The sequence below is a fragment of the Anarhichas minor genome, unplaced genomic scaffold (assembly GCF_050575085.1).
Source record: "Anarhichas minor isolate MPS153535 unplaced genomic scaffold, ASM5057508v1 ptg000036l, whole genome shotgun sequence".
Classification (NCBI taxonomy): domain Eukaryota; kingdom Metazoa; phylum Chordata; class Actinopteri; order Perciformes; family Anarhichadidae; genus Anarhichas; species Anarhichas minor.
The window spans coordinates 1,364,169-1,382,954 of NW_027466482.1; positions in this window are offsets into that span (position 1 = coordinate 1,364,169).

Below are 18,786 nucleotides of genomic sequence, written 5' to 3' on the forward strand. Positions count from 1 at the left end.
GGTACATTCTCAGCCTTTTCTGCTCTTAAAATACATTTCAGACTTGGAAGAGGCCAAAAGTGGATTTTGTGAAAGTCAACATAGTTTCAGAAAACTGGCTCAGGGCAGTTGATTTCACTGTTTCATGATGTTTTCATTACAACCTGCTTACCCACCTTTACTGGTTTACGGTACATTCTCAGCCTTTTCTGCTCTTAAAATACGTTTCAGGCTTGGAAGAGGCCAAAAGTGGATTTTGTGAAAGTAAACATAGTTTCAAGGATGTTCTTCAAAACACTGGCTCAGGGCAGTTGATTTCATTGTTTCATGATGTTTTCATTAGAACCTGATGCGTACCTTTACTGGTTTAATGTAGCCTTTGATGTTCTTAAAATACATTTCAGGCTTGGAAGAGGCCAAAAGTGGATTTTGTGAAAGTCAACATAGTTTCAAAGATTTTCTTCAAAAAACTGGCTCAGGGCAGTTGATTTCACTCTTTCATGATGTTTTCATTACAACATGCTTACCCACCTTTACTGGTTTAATGTAGCCTTTTATGTTCTTAAAATACGTTTCAGGCTTGGAAGAGGCCAAAAGTGGATTTTGTGAAAGTCAACATAGTTTCATGGATGTTCTTCAAAAAACTGGCTCAGGGCAGTTCAGTTTCATGATGTTTTCATTAGAACCTGATGATTACCCACCTTTACTGGTTTACGGTACATTATCAGCCTTTTATGCTCTTAAAATACGTTTGAGGCTTGGAAGAGGCCAAAAGTGGATTTTGTGAAAGTAAACATAGTTTCAAGGATGTTCTTCAAAACACTGGCTCAGGGCAGTTGATTTCATTGTTTCATGATGTTTTCATTAGAACCTGATGCGTACCTTTACTGGTTTAATGTAGCCTTTGATGTTCTTAAAATACATTTCAGGCTTGGAAGAGGCCAAAAGTGGATTTTGTGAAAGTCAACATAGTTTCAAAGATTTTCTTCAAAAAACTGGCTCAGGGCAGTTGATTTCACTCTTTCATGATGTTTTCATTACAACATGCTTACCCACCTTTACTGGTTTAATGTAGCCTTTTATGTTCTTAAAATACGTTTCAGGCTTGGAAGAGGCCAAAAGTGGATTTTGTGAAAGTCAACATAGTTTCAAGGATGTTCTTCAAAAAACTGGCTCAGGGCAGTTCAGTTTCATGATGTTTTCATTAGAACCTGATGATTACCCACCTTTACTGGTTTACGGTACATTATCAGCCTTTTATGCTCTTAAAATACATTTCAGGCTTGGAAGAGGCCAAAAGTGGATTTTGTGAAAGTCAACATAATGTCAAAAAACTGGCTCAGGGCAGTTGATTTCACTGTTTCATGATGTTTTCGATAGAAACTGATTCTTACACACCTTTATTGGTTTACGGTACATTCTCAGCCTTTTCTGCTCTTAAAATACGTTTCAGGCTTGGAAAAGGCCAAAAGTGGATTTTGTGAAAGTAAACATAGTTTCAAGGATGTTCTTCAAAACACTGGCTCAGGGCAGTTGATTTCATTGTTTCATGATGTTTTCATTAGAACCTGATGCGTACCCACCTTTACTGGTTTAATGTAGCATTTTATGCTCTTAAAATATGTTTCAGGCTTGGAAGAAAAAAAAAAAGTGGATTTTGTGACAGTCAAAATACTTTCAAAGGTTTTCATCAAAAAACTGGCTCAGGGCAGTTCAGTTTCATGATGTTTTCATTAGAACCTGATGATTACCCACCTTTACTGGTTTACGGTACATTCTCAGCCTTTTCTGCTCTTAAAATACATTTCAGACTTGGAAGAGGCCAAAAGTGGATTTTGTGAAAGTAAACATAGTTTCAGAAAACTGGCTCAGGGCAGTTGATTTCACTGTTTCATGATGTTTTCATTACAACCTGCTTACCCACCTTTACTGGTTTACGGTACATTCTCAGCCTTTTATGCTCTTAAAATACATTTCAGGCTTGGAAAAGGCCAAAAGTGGATTTTGTGAAAGTAAACATAGTGTCAAAAAACTGGCTCAGGTCAGTTGATTTCACTGTTTCATGATGTTTTCGATAGAAACTGATTCTGACACACCTTTATTGGTTTACGGTACATTCTCAGCCTTTTATGCTCTTAAAATACGTTTCAGGCTTGGAAAAGGCCAAAAGTGGATTTTGTGAAAGTCAACATAGTTTCAAGGATGTTCTTTAAAAAACTGGCTCAGGGCAGTTGATTTCATTGTTTCATGATGTTTTCATTAGAACCTGATGCGTACCTTTACTGGTTTAATGTAGCCTTTTATGTTCTTAAAATACATTTCAGGCTTGGAAGAGGCCAAAAGTGGATTTTGTGAAAGTCAACATAGTTTCAAAGATTTTCTTCAAAAAACTGGCTCAGGGCAGTTGATTTCACTCTTTCATGATGTTTTCATTACAACATGCTTACCCACCTTTACTGGTTTAATGTAGCCTTTTCTGCTCTTAAATTACGTTGCAGGCTTGGAAGAGGCCAAAAGTGGATTTTGTGAAAAAAACATAGTTTCAAAGATTTTCTTCAAAAAACTTCCTCAAGACAGTTGATTTCACAGTCTGATGTCATGTTCATGAATATCTGCAGCTTTCAGCACTTTCCTGCCAAAAGATGCATTTTCACTTTTTATGCTCTTAAAAGACGTTTCAGGCAGAGAGGAGGCCAAAAGTTGATTTTGTGAAAGTAAACATAGTTTCAAAGATTTTCTTCAAAAAACTACGTCAGCACAGTTGATTTAACAGTCTGATGTCATGTTCATGAATATCTGCAGCTTTCAGCACTTTCCTGCCTAGAGATGTATTTTCACTTTTTATGCTCTTAAAAGACGTTTCAGGCAGAGGAGGCCAAAAGTTGATTTTGTGAAAGTAAGCATAGTTTCAAAGATTTTCTTCAAAAAACTACGTCAGCACAGTTGATTTCACAGTCTGATGTCATGTTCATGAATATCTGCAGCTTTCAGCACTTTCCTGCCTAGAGATGCATTTTCACTTTTTATGCTCTTAAAAGACGTTTCAGGCAGAGAGGAGGCCAAAAGTTGATTTTGTGAAAGTAAGCATAGTTTCAAAGATTTTCTTCAAAAAACTACGTCAGCACAGTTGATTTCACAGTCTGATGTCATGTTCATGAATATCTGCAGCTTTCAGCACTTTCCTGCCTAGAGATGCATTTTCACTTTTTATGCTCTTAAAAGACGTTTCAGGCAGAGAGGAGGCCAAAAGTTGATTTTGTGAAAGTAAGCATAGTTTCAAAGATTTTCTTCAAAAAAATTCATCAACACAGTTGATTTCACAGTCTGATGTCATGTTCATGAATATCTGCAGCTTTCAGCACTTTCCTGCCTAGAGATGCATTTTCACTTTTTATGCTCTTAAAAGACGTTTCAGGCAGAGAGGAGGCCAAAAGTTGATTTTGTGAAAGTAAGCATAGTTTCAAAGATTTTCTTCAAAAAACTTCCTCAAGACAGTTGATTTCACAGTCTGATGTCATGTTCATGAATATCTGCAGCTTTCAGCACTTTCCTGCCTAGAGATGCATTTTCACTTTTTATGCTCTTAAAAGACGTTTCAGGCAGAGAGGAGGCCAAAAGTTGATTTTGTGAAAGTAAGCATAGTTTCAAAGATTTTCTTCAAAAAACTTCCTCAAGACAGTTGATTTCACAGTCTGATGTCATGTTCATGAATATCTGCAGCTTTCAGCACTTTCCTGCCTAGAGATGCATTTTCACTTTTTATGCTCTTAAAAGACGTTTCAGGCAGAGAGGAGGCCAAAAGTTGATTTTGTGAAAGTAAGCATAGTTTCAAAGATTTTCTTCAAAAAACTTCCTCAAGACAGTTGATTTCACAGTCTGATGTCATGTTCATGAATATCTGCAGCTTTCAGCACTTTCCTGCCTAGAGATGCATTTTCACTTTTTATGCTCTTAAAAGACGTTTCAGGCAGAGAGGAGGCCAAAAGTTGATTTTGTGAAAGTAAGCATAGTTTCAAAGATTTTCTTCAAAAAACTTCCTCAAGACAGTTGATTTCACAGTCTGATGTCATGTTCATGAATATCTGCAGCTTTCAGCACTTTCCTGCCTAGAGATGCATTTTCACTTTTTATGCTCTTAAAAGACGTTTCAGGCAGAGAGGAGGCCAAAAGTTGATTTTGTGAAAGTAAGCATAGTTTCAAAGATTTTCTTCAAAAAACTTCCTCAAGACAGTTGATTTCACAGTCTGATGTCATGTTCATGAATATCTGCAGCTTTCAGCACTTTCCTGCCTAGAGATGCATTTTCACTTTTTATGCTCTTAAAAGACGTTTCAGGCAGAGAGGAGGCCAAAAGTTGATTTTGTGAAAGTAAGCATAGTTTCAAAGATTTTCTTCAAAAAAATTCATCAACACAGTTGATTTCACAGTCTGATGTCATGTTCATGAATATCTGCAGCTTTCAGCACTTTCCTGCCTAGAGATGCATTTTCACTTTTTATGCTCTTAAAAGACGTTTCAGGCAGAGAGGAGGCCAAAAGTTGATTTTGTGAAAGTAAGCATAGTTTCAAAGATTTTCTTCAAAAAACTTCCTCAAGACAGTTGATTTCACAGTCTGATGTCATGTTCATGAATATCTGCAGCTTTCAGCACTTTCCTGCCTAGAGATGCATTTTCACTTTTTATGCTCTTAAAAGACGTTTCAGGCAGAGAGGAGGCCAAAAGTTGATTTTGTGAAAGTAAGCATAGTTTCAAAGATTTTCTTCAAAAAAATTCATCAACACAGTTGATTTCACAGTCTGATGTCATGTTCATGAATATCTGCAGCTTTCAGCACTTTCCTGCCTAGAGATGCATTTTCACTTTTTATGCTCTTAAAAGACGTTTCAGGCAGAGAGGAGGCCAAAAGTTGATTTTGTGAAAGTAAGCATAGTTTCAAAGATCTTCTTCAAAAAACTTCCTCAAGACAGTTGATTTCACAGTCTGATGTCATGTTCATGAATATCTGCAGCTTTCAGCACTTTCCTGCCTAGAGATGCATTTTCACTTTTTATGCTCTTAAAAGACGTTTCAGGCAGAGAGGAGGCCAAAAGTTGATTTTGTGAAAGTAAGCATAGTTTCAAAGATTTTCTTCAAAAAAATTCATCAACACAGTTGATTTCACAGTCTGATGTCATGTTCATGAATATCTGCAGCTTTCAGCACTTTCCTGCCTAGAGATGCATTTTCACTTTTTATGCTCTTAAAAGACGTTTCAGGCAGAGAGGAGGCCAAAAGTTGATTTTGTGAAAGTAAGCATAGTTTCAAAGATTTTCTTCAAAAAACTACGTCAGCACAGTTGATTTCACAGTCTGATGTCATGTTCATGAATATCTGCAGCTTTCAGCACTTTCCTGCCTAGAGATGCATTTTCACTTTTTATGCTCTTAAAAGACGTTTCAGGTAGACAGGAGGCCAAAAGTTGATTTTGTGAAAGTAAGCATAGTTTCAAAGATTTTCTTCAAAAAACTACGTCAGAACAGTTGATTTAACAGTCTGATGTCATGTTCATGAATATCTGCAGCTTTCAGCACTTTCCTGCCTAGAGATGCATTTTCACTTTTTATGCTCTTAAAAGACGTTTCAGGCAGAGAGGAGGCCAAAAGTTGATTTTCTGAAAGTAAGCATAGTTTCAAAGATTTTCTTCAAAAAACTACGTCAGCACAGTTGATTTCACAGTCTGATGTCATGTTCATGAATATCTGCAGCTTTCAGCACTTTCCTGCCTAGAGATGCATTTTCACTTTTTATGCTCTTAAAAGACGTTTCAGGTAGACAGGAGGCCAAAAGTTGATTTTGTGAAAGTAAGCATAGTTTCAAAGATTTTCTTCAAAAAACTACGTCAGAACAGTTGATTTAACAGTCTGATGTCATGTTCATGAATATCTGCAGCTTTCAGCACTTTCCTGCCTAGAGATGCATTTTCACTTTTTATGCTCTTAAAAGACGTTTCAGGCCAAAAGTTGATTTTGTGAAAGTAAGCATAGTTTCAAAGATTTTCTTCAAAAAACTTCCTCAAGACAGTTGATTTCACAATCTGATGTCATGTTCATGAATATCTGCAGCTTTCAGCACTTTGCTGGCTAGCCCTTGTGTTGTCCTCCCGATTGCCATACACTTGTTGTCCTCTGGGGTCAAAAATGACCCCACCTGGTTTGACTGTTTTTAAAGCATATAGTATAAATTGTCAATCAATTCTGTTTTACACCTTTAGTCTTACTTCAGTCCAACACCTTCGTTTTGGAATTTAGGCCCAATAGACCTTGTTTACATAATAGTATACCCTGTTTTTGAGTGAAAATACAATGAAACAATGAATTATTTTGACTTTATATTATTTTTGACTGTTTGACTTATCACAGAGAGGTATATATCAAAGTTTAGTGAGGATGCTGTTCTTGAATCATTTGAATTTTTTTAATGGCAGCAAATAATAACACCTGTTGTCCTCTGGCGTCAAAAATGACCCCGTCTGGTTTGACTGTTTATAAAGTATAAATTATCACCCTGTCCTGTGTTGTCCTGTGTTCTCTGTTTAAAAGAATATAATTGATGACGTGAATGTGTATTGAACTAGTTCTAGTTCAATACTAGTTGAACTAGTTGAAGTTGTGTTTTCAACTTTTTAGTCAACTTTATTCCAACTCATTACTGACATAAAACATGTCAACATTCATTTCCAAAACATTTAACTTTTCAAAACTAACTTTTCAGAAAAAAACAGTCTGAATGTGAATGTGTGCCTGTATCGTACATCAGATGCATGCAAGGCAGGTTGTAATGACATGACTTTTGCAGATGTATGCATTGCATTTTTGGCACGTTTGTGTTGTTTTGAGATCACTCTGGCACAATTGGCACCTTCCCCTTTTGCATGGAGGGGCAGCTGGGCGAGGGGGAGCTGCTGCAGAGGTAGAGCTGGAGTAGAGCTGCTGGATAGACATAACCATTCTGGCAGCGGCTGGCGTGCGGGGAATAACCTGTCAAGTCAAGTCAAACTTTATTATAACAAATCACAGTACAAATACAAATAGTTCAAATTGTGAGGTCACTACAGAAGGAAGAGCAACATAATGCTGACCATGCGTCGCTTGATGTGAGGTATCACCAGTTGTCGCCCAAGCTCCTCCATGAACAGTCTCCTCCTGTTGGACTTCCCCTGATTCCAGGCTGGCTTGATCTCAGACCACAGGACAAATGAGTTGTATGCAGACACGTCGAGAATGTTGAAGAAGACAACGAGGGGCCAACGGGCTGTCTTCCTTTTGCACGTGTACACACTGTAACCTGAAACAAAAGAAACAACCAACAAATATTCAGAAATGTAGGTTTATTTTCCTACATACAAATTCAATGCATTATCCTTTCCATATATAATATTATAAATATTATGAATAATAAATGTGCATTACCTTGTCAAGGTTATCGACACCCCCTTTGTTGTGATTGTAATCTTCGATGATTTTTGGCCTTTTGTCATCCCTGTTGCTCACAGCAGCATCCCGATGCAGAGTGCTCATCAGAAGAACATTTCTCTGTTTTTTGGGGTGATAGGACACCAGAGCATGGGTCTCGGTGAAGGCAAACTTCGATGAGAACAGAGCCCTGTCCGTTTTTGACACCAGTGCAGGGGGAAGCTCAGGCTTATTCCTCCGTACTGTTCCCATCATGTACAGCTTTCTTTTCAGCAGCTGCAGGCCAAGGGCATGTGAAGTGAAGAAGTTGTCACAGGTGATCGTTTTCCCCTGGAGACCTCCTGTCATGTCAAGGACAACTCGCATGCCCTGATTTTTTTCTGACTGCGCACCAGCAGGTTTGCCAGTGTATATTTGCATGTTCCATGCATAGCTGGACCTGGCATCGCATGCTGCCCATATTTTGATCCCATATTTCCCTGGTTTACTCGGGATGTACTGTTTGAATGGACAGCGACCTCTGAAGGGGACCAGGCGCTCATCCACAGTCACATTTGTGCCTGGATCGTACATCAATGGCAGGAGAGACACCCACTTGTCCCATACGTCTCGAATGTGAGCAAGTTTGTCTCGTGCACGGCGGTCTTCTCTTGTGTCTTTATCATCAAATCGAATCACTCTTGAGATTTTATGAAACATCTTGAGTGTCATGGTAGCACGGAAAATTGCCCTACCAGACTCGGCATGCCATAAACTAGATGTAGCTTCTTTACTGGATCGGTACACGCCTGCGAGAATCAACAAACCCACATATGCCTGCAGGTCCATTCGATCCATCTTTCTCCACTTGTTGCCATACACACGTCGCCCCTCCTTGTTTGTCATGTTCAGCACCACCTCTTCAATAGGCTTGGGCAGAAACAGGTCAAAAGTGGACTTTATGTCATCAATACGAGACCTTGCATATGCGGTTGGACCATGGTGGCTTGTCTCTCTCTCTGCTCTCTCGACTGTCAACATGCGTCGTCTGTCACTGGGAGGGATGGAAGACCAGATCATTTTTTCATCCTTTGACTGGAAATATTCTTCTTCATCATAAGTGCAGTCCTCCACTTCTGACACTTCTTCCATTTCAGCTTCAGATTTTACCTCATCAGTTGATTCTTCCTCTTCATCATAATAAGTGCAGTTCTCCACTTCTGACACTTCTTCCATTTCAGCTTCAGATTCTACCTCATCATGGTCATCATTTTCCTTCACTTCATGCCCTTCTTCCATTTCAGCGGGCGATGTGGGGGCTTCTTCAGAGGAAGTAGTAGCATGTGGTCTGTAGGTTGGATCCATCGCCTCATCATTATTTTCCGTCTCTTCTGACCCTGAATCGTCCTCATCAGTTGATTCTTCCTCCTCATTATGTTCAGCATTGTCCTCCTGGTTATTCTTTTCCACATCATAGTTCAAAATTACCTCACAAGCCTCCTGTGCAGTATAGCGCTTCTGCCTCCTCATTGTGCTGCCTGTCTCTCTCTAAAATGTGAAATGCCCCAACACCTGTGAGAAAAGACCTATTTTTTTATTGTCATAACCATTGCTTGACCCCACACATCAAACATCCAAGATCAAAGATGTTTTGGAAAGCAGTATGGTGTGACAACTTGCCTCATTGAGCCACTTTGTGCTGCGGGGTCTTTTTGACCCCAGAGGACAACAGAAGTTATTCAATTCAATAAATCACCGTTAATTCAATCAAATTACCTCAAATTTATTTTAATCATGAAGAGCATAGTATCGAACGCCCCCCATTATTTTCAGACCATTTGATGAATAAAAAACATATTTTGACAGCAAAATATTTCTTCAGGACAACACAAGGGCTAGAGATGCATTTTCACTTTTTATGCTCTTAAAAGACGTTTCAAGCAGAGAGGAGGCCAAAAGTGGATTGTGTGAAAGCAAACAGTTTCAAAGATTTTCTTCAAAAAAGTGGATTTTGTGAAAGTAAACATAGTTTCAAAGATTTTCTTCTAAAAAGTGGATTTTGTGAAAGTAAACATAGTTTCAAAGGTTTTCTTCAAAAAACTGGCTCAGGACAGTTGATTTCACAGTTTCATGATGTTTTCATTAGAAGCTGATGCTTACACATCTTTACTGGTTTACGGTACATTCTCAGCCTTTTATGCTCTTAAAAGACGTTTCAGGCTTGGAAGAGGCCAAAAGTGGATTTTGTGAAAGTCAACATAGTTTCAAAAAACTGGCTTAGGGCAGTGGATTTCACTGTTTCATGATGTTTTCATTACAACCTGCTTACCCATCTTTTCTGGTTTACGGTACATTCTCAGCCTTTTATGCTCTTAAAATACGTTTCAGGCTTGGAAGAGGCCAAAAGTGGATTTTGTGAAAGTCAACATAGTTTCAAGGATGTTCTTTAAAAAACTGGCTTAGGGCAGTTGATTTCACTGTTTCATGATGTTTTCGATAGAAACTGATTCTTACACACCTTTATTGGTTCACGGTACATTCTTAGCCTTTTATGCTCTTAAAATATGTTTCAGGCTTGGAAGAAAAAAAAAAGTGGATTTAGTGACAATCAAAATACTTTCAAAGGTTTTCTTCAAAAAACTGGCTCAGGGCAGTTCAGTTTCATGATGTTTTCATTAGAACCTGATGATTACCCACCGTTACTGGTTTACGGGACATTCTCAGCCTTTTATCCTCTTAAAATACGTTTCAGGCTTGGAAGAGGCCAAAAGTGGATTTTGTGAAAGTCAACATAGTTTCAGAAAACTGGCTCAGGGCAGTTGATTTCACTGTTTCATGATGTTTTCATTAGAACCTGATGCGTACCCACCTTTACTGGTTTAATGTAGCCTTTTATGTTGTTAAAATACGTTTCAGCCTTGGAAGAGGCCAAAAGTGGATTTTGTGAAAGTCAACATAGTTTCAGAAAACTGGCTCAGGGCAGTTGATTTCACTGTTTCATGATGTTTTCATTAGAACCTGATGCGTACCCACCTTTACTGGTTTAATGTAGCCTTTTATGTTGTTAAAATACGTTTCAGCCTTGGAAGAGGCCAAAAGTGGATTTTGTGAAAGTCAACATAGTTTCAGAAAACTGGCTCAGGGCAGTTGATTTCACTGTTTCATGATGTTTTTATTACAACCTGCTTACCCACCTTTACTGGTTTACGGTACATTCTAAGCCTTTTATGCTCTTAAAATACGTTTCAAGCTTGGAAGAGGCCAAAAGTGCATTTTCTGAGAGTCAACATAGTTTCAAAAAACTGGCTTAGGGCAGTTGATTTCACTGTTTCATGATGTTTTCGATAGAAACTGATTCTTACCCACCTTCACTGGTTTACGGTACATTCTCAGCCTTTTCTGCTCTTAAAATACGTTTCAGGCTTGGAAGAGGCCAAAAGTGGATTTTGTGAAAGTAAACATAGTTTCAAGGATGTTCTTCAAAACACTGGCTCAGGGCAGTTGATTTCATTGTTTCATGATGTTTTCATTAGAACCTGATGCGTACCCACCTTTACTGGTTTAATGTAGCCTTTTATGTTGTTAAAATACGTTTCAGGCTTGAAAGAGGCCAAAAGTGGATTTTGTGAAAGTAAACATAGTTTCAGAAAACTGGCTCAGGGCAGTTGATTTCACTGTTTCATGATGTTTTCATTACAACCTGCTTACCCACCTTTACTGGTTTACGGTACATTCTCAGCCTTTTATGCTCTTAAAATACGTTTCAGGCTTGGAAAAGGCCAAAAGTGGATTTTGTGAAAGTAAACATAGTTTCAAGGATGTTCTTCAAAACACTGGCTCAGGGCAATTGATTTCATTGTTTCATGATGTTTTCATTAGAACCTGATGCGTACCTACCTTTACTGGTAGCCTTTTATGTTGTTAAAATACGTTTCAGGCTTGAAAGAGGCCAAAAGTGGATTTTCTGAAAGTCAACACAGTTTCAAAGATTTTCTTCAAAAAAGTGGATTTTGTGAAAGTAAACATAGTTTCAAAAAACTGGCTCAGGTCAGTTGATTTCACTGTTTCATGATGTTTTCATTACAACCTGCTTACCCACCTTTATTGGTTCACGGTACATTCTTAGCCTTTTATGCTCTTAAAATACGTTTCAGGCTTGGAAGAAAAAAAAAAAGTGGATTTAGTGACAGTCAAAATACATTCAAAGGTTTTCTTCAAAAAACTGGCTCAGGGCAGTTCAGTTTCATGATGTTTTCATTAGAACCTGATTCTTACACGCCTTTACTGGTTCACGGTACATTCTCAGCCTTATATGCTCTTAAAATACGTTTCAGGCTTGGAAGAGGCCAAAAGTGGATTTTGTGAAAGTAAACATAGTTTCAAAAAACTGGCTTAGGGCAGTGGATTTCACTTTTTCATGATGTTTTCATTACAACCTGCTTACCCACCTTTACTGGTTTACGGTACATTCTCAGCCTTATATGCTCTTAAAATACGTTTCAGGCTTGGAAGAGGCCAAAAGTGGATTTTGTGAAAGTAAACATAGTTTCAAAAAACTGGCTTAGGGCAGTTGATTTCACTGTTTCATGATGTTTTCGATAGAAACTGATTCTTACACACCTTTATTGCTTCACGGTACATTCTTAGCCTTTTATGCTCTTAAAATATGTTTCAGGCTTGGAAGAAAAAAAAAAGTGGATTTAGTGACAATCAAAATACTTTCAAAGGTTTTCTTCAAAAAACTGGCTCAGGGCAGTTCAGTTTCATGATGTTTTCATTAGAACCTGATGCGTACCCACCTTTACTGGTTTAATGTAGCCTTTTATGTTGTTAAAATAGGTTTCAGGCTTGAAAGAGGCCAAAAGTGGATTTTGTGAAAGTCAACATAGTTTCAGAAAACTGGCTCAGGGCAGTTGATTTCACTGTTTCATGATGTTTTCATTACAACCTGCTCACCCACCTTTACTGGTTTACGGTATATTCTCAGCCTTTTCTGCTCTTAAAATACGTTTCAGGCTTGGAAAAGGCCAAAAGTGGATTTTGTGAAAGTCAACATAGTTTCAGAAAACTGGCTCAGGGCAGTTGATTTCACTGTTTCATGATGTTTTCATTACAACCTGCTCACCCACCTTTACTGGTTTACGGTATATTCTCAGCCTTTTATGCTCTTAAAATATGTTTCAGGCTTGGAAGAAAAAAAAAAGTGGATTTAGTGACAATTAAAATACTTTCAAAGGTTTTCTTCAAAAAACTGGCTCAGGGCAGTTCAGTTTCATGATGTTTTCATTAGAACCTGATGATTACCCACCGTTACTGGTTTACGGTACATTCTCAGCCTTTTATGCTCTTAAAATACGTTTCAGGCTTGGAAGAGGCCAAAAGTGGATTTTGTGAAAGTCAACATAGTTTCAAGGATGTTCTTCAAAAAACTGGCTCAGGGCAGTTGATTTCATTGTTTCATGATGTTTTCATTAGAACCTGATGCGTAGCCACCTTTACTGGTTTAATGTAGCCTTTTATGCTCTTAAAATACGTTTCAGGCTTGGAAGAGGCCAAAAGTGGATTTTGTGAAAGTAAACATAGTTTCAAAAAACTGGCTTAGGGCAGTGGATTTCACTGTTTCATGATGTTTTCATAACAACCTGCTTACCCATCTTTTCTGGTTTACGGTACATTCTCAGCCTTTTATGGTCTTAAAATACGTTTCAGGCTTGGAAGAGGCCAAAAGTGGATTTTGTGAAAGTCAACATAGTTTCAAGGATGTTCTTTAAAAAACTGGCTCAGGGCAGTTGATTTCACTGTTTCATGATGTTTTCATTACAACCTGCTCACCCACCTTTACTGGTTTACGGTATATTCTCAGCCTTTTCTGCTGAATACGTTTCAGGCTTGGAAAAGGCCAAAAGTGGATTTTGTGAAAGTAAACATAGTTTCAAGGATGTTCTTCAAAAAACTGGCTCAGGGCAGTTCAGTTTCATGATGTTTTCATTAGAACCTGATGATTACCCACCTTTACTGGTTTACGGTATATTCTCAGCCTTTTCTGCTCTTAAAATACGTTTGAGGCTTGGAAAAGGCCAAAAGTGGATTTTGTGAAAGTAAACATAGTTTTAAAAAACTGTCTTAGGGCAGTGCATTTCACTCTTTCGTGATGTTTTCATTACAACCTGCTTACCCACCTTTACTGGTTTACGGTACATTCTAAGCCTTTTATGCTCTTAAAATACGTTTCAAGCTTGGAAGAGGCCAAAAGTGCATTTTCTGAAAGTCAACATAGTTTCAAAAAACTGGCTTAGGGCAGTTGATTTCACTGTTTCATGATGTTTTCGATAGAAACTGATTCTTACCCACCTTCACTGGTTTACGGTACATTCTCAGCCTTTTCTGCTCTTAAAATACGTTTCAGGCTTGGAAGAGGCCAAAAGTGGATTTTGTGAAAGTCAACATAGTTTCAAGGATGTTCTTCAAAAAACTGGCTCAGGGCAGTTGATTTCATTGTTTCATGATGTTTTCATTAGAACCTGATGCGTAGCCACCTTTACTGGTTTAATGTAGCCTTTTATGCTCTTAAAATACGTTTCAGGCTTGGAAGAGGCCAAAAGTGGATTTTGTGAAAGTAAACATAGTTTCAAAAAACTGGCTTAGGGCAGTGGATTTCACTGTTTCATGATGTTTTCATAACAACCTGCTTACCCATCTTTTCTGGTTTACGGTACATTCTCAGCCTTTTATGCTCTTAAAATACGTTTCAGGCTTGGAAGAGGCCAAAAGTGGATTTTGTGAAAGTCAACATAGTTTCAAGGATGTTCTTTAAAAAACTGGCTCAGGGCACTTGATTTCACTGTTTCATGATGTTTTCATTACAACCTGCTCACCCACCTTTACTGGTTTACGGTACATTCTCAGCCTTTTCTGCTCTTAAAATACGTTTCAGGCTTGGAAAAGGCCAAAAGTGGATTTTGTGAAAGTAAACATAGTTTCAAGGATGTTCTTCAAAATACTGGCTCAGGGCAGTTGATTTCATTGTTTCATGATGTTTTCATTAGAACCTGATGCGTACCTTTACTGGTTTAATGTAGCCTTTGATGTTCTTAAAATATATTTCAGGCTTGGAAGAGGCCAAAAGTGGATTTTGTGAAAGTCAACATAGTTTCAAAGATGTTCTTCAAAAAACTGGCTCAGGGCAGTTGATTTCACTCTTTCATGATGTTTTCATTACAACATGCTTACCCACCTTTACTGGTTTAATGTAGCCTTTTATGTTCTTAAAATACGTTTCAGGCTTGGAAGAGGCCAAAAGTGGATTTTGTGAAAGTCAACATAGTTTCAAGGATGTTCTTCAAAAAACTGGCTCAGGGCAGTTCAGTTTCATGATGTTTTCATTAGAACCTGATGATTACCCACCTTTACTGGTTTACGGTACATTCTCAGCCTTTTCTGCTCTTAAAATACGTTTCAGGCTTGGAAATGGCCAAAAGTGGATTTTGTGAAAGTAAACAGAGTTTCAAAAAACTGGCTTAGGGCAGTGGATTTCACTGTTTCATGATGTTTTCATTACAACCTGCTTACCCACCTTTACTGGTTTACGGTACATTCTCAGCCTTTTATGCTCTTAAAATACGTTTCAGGCTTGGAAGAGGCCAAAAGTGGATTTTGTCAAAGTCAACATAGTTTCAAGGATGTTCTTTAAAAAACTGGCTCAGGGCAGTTGATTTCATTGTTTCATGATGTTTTCATTAGAACCTGATACGTACCCACCTTTACTGGTTTAATGTAGCCTTTTATGTTCTTAAAATACATTTCAGCCTTGAAAGAGGCCAAAAGTGGATTTTGTGAAAGTAAACATAGTTTCAAGGATGTTCTTTAAAAAACTGGCTCAGGGCAGTTGATTTCATTGTTTCATGATGTTTTCATTAGAACCTGATGTGTACCCACCTTTACTGGTTTAATGTAGCCTTTTATGCTCTTAAAATATGTTTCAGGCTTGGAAGAAAAAAAAAAAGTGGATTTTGTGACAGTCAAAATACTTTCAAAGGTTTTCATCAAAAAACTGGCTCAGGGCAGTTCAGTTTCATGATGTTTTCATTAGAACCTGATGATTACCCACCTTTACTGGTTTACGGTACATTCTCAGCCTTTTCTGCTCTTAAAATACATTTCAGACTTGGAAGAGGCCAAAAGTGGATTTTGTGAAAGTCAACATAGTTTCAAGGATGTTCTTCAAAAAACTGGCTCAGGGCAGTTGATTTCATTGTTTCATGATGTTTTCATTAGAACCTGATGCGTACCCACCTTTACTGGTTTAATGTAGCCTTTTATGCTCTTAAAATATGTTTCAGGCTTGGAAGAAAAATAAAAAGTGGATTTTGTGACAGTCAAAATACTTTCAAAGGTTTTCATCAAAAAACTGGCTCAGGGCAGTTCAGTTTCATGATGTTTTCATTAGAACCTGATGCGTACCCACCTTTACTGGTTTAATGTAGCCTTTTATGTTGTTAAAATACGTTTCATGCTTGAAAGAGGCCAAAAGTGGATTTTGTGAAAGTAAACAGAGTTTCAAAAAACTGGCTTAGGGCAGTGGATTTCACTGTTTCATGATGTTTTCATTACAACCTGCTTACCCACCTTTACTGGTTTACGGTACATTCTCAGCCTTTTATGCTCTTAAAATACGTTTCAGGCTTGGAAGAGGCCAAAAGTGGATTTTGTGAAAGTCAACATAGTTTCAAGGATGTTCTTTAAAAAACTGGCTCAGGGCAGTTGATTTCATTGTTTCATGATGTTTTCATTAGAACCTGATGCGTACCCACCTTTACTGGTTTAATGTAGCCTTTTATGTTGTTAAAATACGTTTCATGCTTGAAAGAGGCCAAAAGTGGATTTTGTGAAAGTAAACAGAGTTTCAAAAAACTGGCTTAGGGCAGTGGATTTCACTGTTTCATGATGTTTTCATTACAGCCTGCTTACCCACCTTTACTGGTTTACGGTACATTCTCAGCCTTTTATGCTCTTAAAATACGTTTCAGGCTTGGAAGAGGCCAAAAGTGGATTTTGTGAAAGTCAACATAGTTTCAAGGATGTTCTTTAAAAAACTGGCTCAGGGCAGTTGATTTCATTGTTTCATGATGTTTTCATTAGAACCTGATGCGTACCTTTACTGGTTTAATGTAGCCTTTGATGTTCTTAAAATACATTTCAGGCTTGGAAGAGGCCAAAAGTGGATTTTGTGAAAGTCAACATAGTTTCAAAGATTTTCTTCAAAAAACTGGCTCAGGGCAGTTGATTTCACTCTTTCATGATGTTTTCATTACAACCTGCTTACCCACCTTTACTGGTTTACGGTACATTCTCAGCCTTTTATGGTCTTAAAATACGTTTCAGGCTTGGAAGAGGCCAAAAGTGGATTTTGTGAAAGTCAACATAGTTTCAAGGATGTTCTTTAAAAAACTGGCTCAGGGCAGTTGATTTCACTGTTTCATGATGTTTTCATTACAACCTGCTCACCCACCTTTACTGGTTTACGGTATATTCTCAGCCTTTTCTGCTGAATACGTTTCAGGCTTGGAAGAGGCCAAAAGTGGATTTTGTGAAAGTCAACATAGTTTCAAGGATGTTCTTCAAAAAACTGGCTCAGGGCAGTTCAGTTTCATGATGTTTTCATTAGAACCTGATGATTACCCACCTTTACTGGTTTACGGTATATTCTCAGCCTTTTCTGCTCTTAAAATACGTTTGAGGCTTGGAAAAGGCCAAAAGTGGATTTTGTGAAAGTAAACATAGTTTTAAAAAACTGTCTTAGGGCAGTGCATTTCACTCTTTCGTGATGTTTTCATTACAACCTGCTTACCCACCTTTACTGGTTTACGGTACATTCTAAGCCTTTTATGCTCTTAAAATACGTTTCAAGCTTGGAAGAGGCCAAAAGTGCATTTTCTGAAAGTCAACATAGTTTCAAAAAACTGGCTTAGGGCAGTTGATTTCACTGTTTCATGATGTTTTCGATAGAAACTGATTCTTACCCACCTTCACTGGTTTACGGTACATTCTCAGCCTTTTCTGCTCTTAAAATACGTTTCAGGCTTGGAAGAGGCCAAAAGTGGATTTTGTGAAAGTCAACATAGTTTCAAGGATGTTCTTCAAAAAACTGGCTCAGGGCAGTTGATTTCATTGTTTCATGATGTTTTCATTAGAACCTGATGCGTAGCCACCTTTACTGGTTTAATGTAGCCTTTTATGCTCTTAAAATACGTTTCAGGCTTGGAAGAGGCCAAAAGTGGATTTTGTGAAAGTAAACATAGTTTCAAAAAACTGGCTTAGGGCAGTGGATTTCACTGTTTCATGATGTTTTCATAACAACCTGCTTACCCATCTTTTCTGGTTTACGGTACATTCTCAGCCTTTTATGCTCTTAAAATACGTTTCAGGCTTGGAAGAGGCCAAAAGTGGATTTTGTGAAAGTAAACATAGTTTCAAGGATGTTCTTCAAAACACTGGCTCAGGGCAGTTGATTTCATTGTTTCATGATGTTTTCATTAGAACCTGATGCGTACCTTTACTGGTTTAATGTAGCCTTTGATGTTCTTAAAATATATTTCAGGCTTGGAAGAGGCCAAAAGTGGATTTTGTGAAAGTCAACATAGTTTCAAAGATGTTCTTCAAAAAACTGGCTCAGGGCAGTTGATTTCACTCTTTCATGATGTTTTCATTACAACCTGCTCACCCACCTTTACTGGTTTACGGTACATTCTCAGCCTTTTCTGCTCTTAAAATACGTTTCAGGCTTGGAAAAGGCCAAAAGTGGATTTTGTGAAAGTAAACATAGTTTCAAGGATGTTCTTCAAAACACTGGCTCAGGGCAGTTGATTTCATTGTTTCATGATGTTTTCATTAGAACCTGATGCGTACCTTTACTGGTTTAATGTAGCCTTTGATGTTCTTAAAATATATTTCAGGCTTGGAAGAGGCCAAAAGTGGATTTTGTGAAAGTCAACATAGTTTCAAGGATGTTCTTCAAAAAACTGGCTCAGGGCAGTTCAGTTTCATGATGTTTTCATTAGAACCTGATGATTACCCACCTTTACTGGTTTACGGTACATTCTCAGCCTTTTCTGCTCTTAAAATACGTTTCAGGCTTGGAAATGGCCAAAAGTGGATTTTGTGAAAGTAAACAGAGTTTCAAAAAACTGGCTTAGGGCAGTGGATTTCACTGTTTCATGATGTTTTCATTACAACCTGCTTACCCACCTTTACTGGTTTACGGTACATTCTCAGCCTTTTATGCTCTTAAAATACGTTTCAGGCTTGGAAGAGGCCAAAAGTGGATTTTGTCAAAGTCAACATAGTTTCAAGGATGTTCTTTAAAAAACTGGCTCAGGGC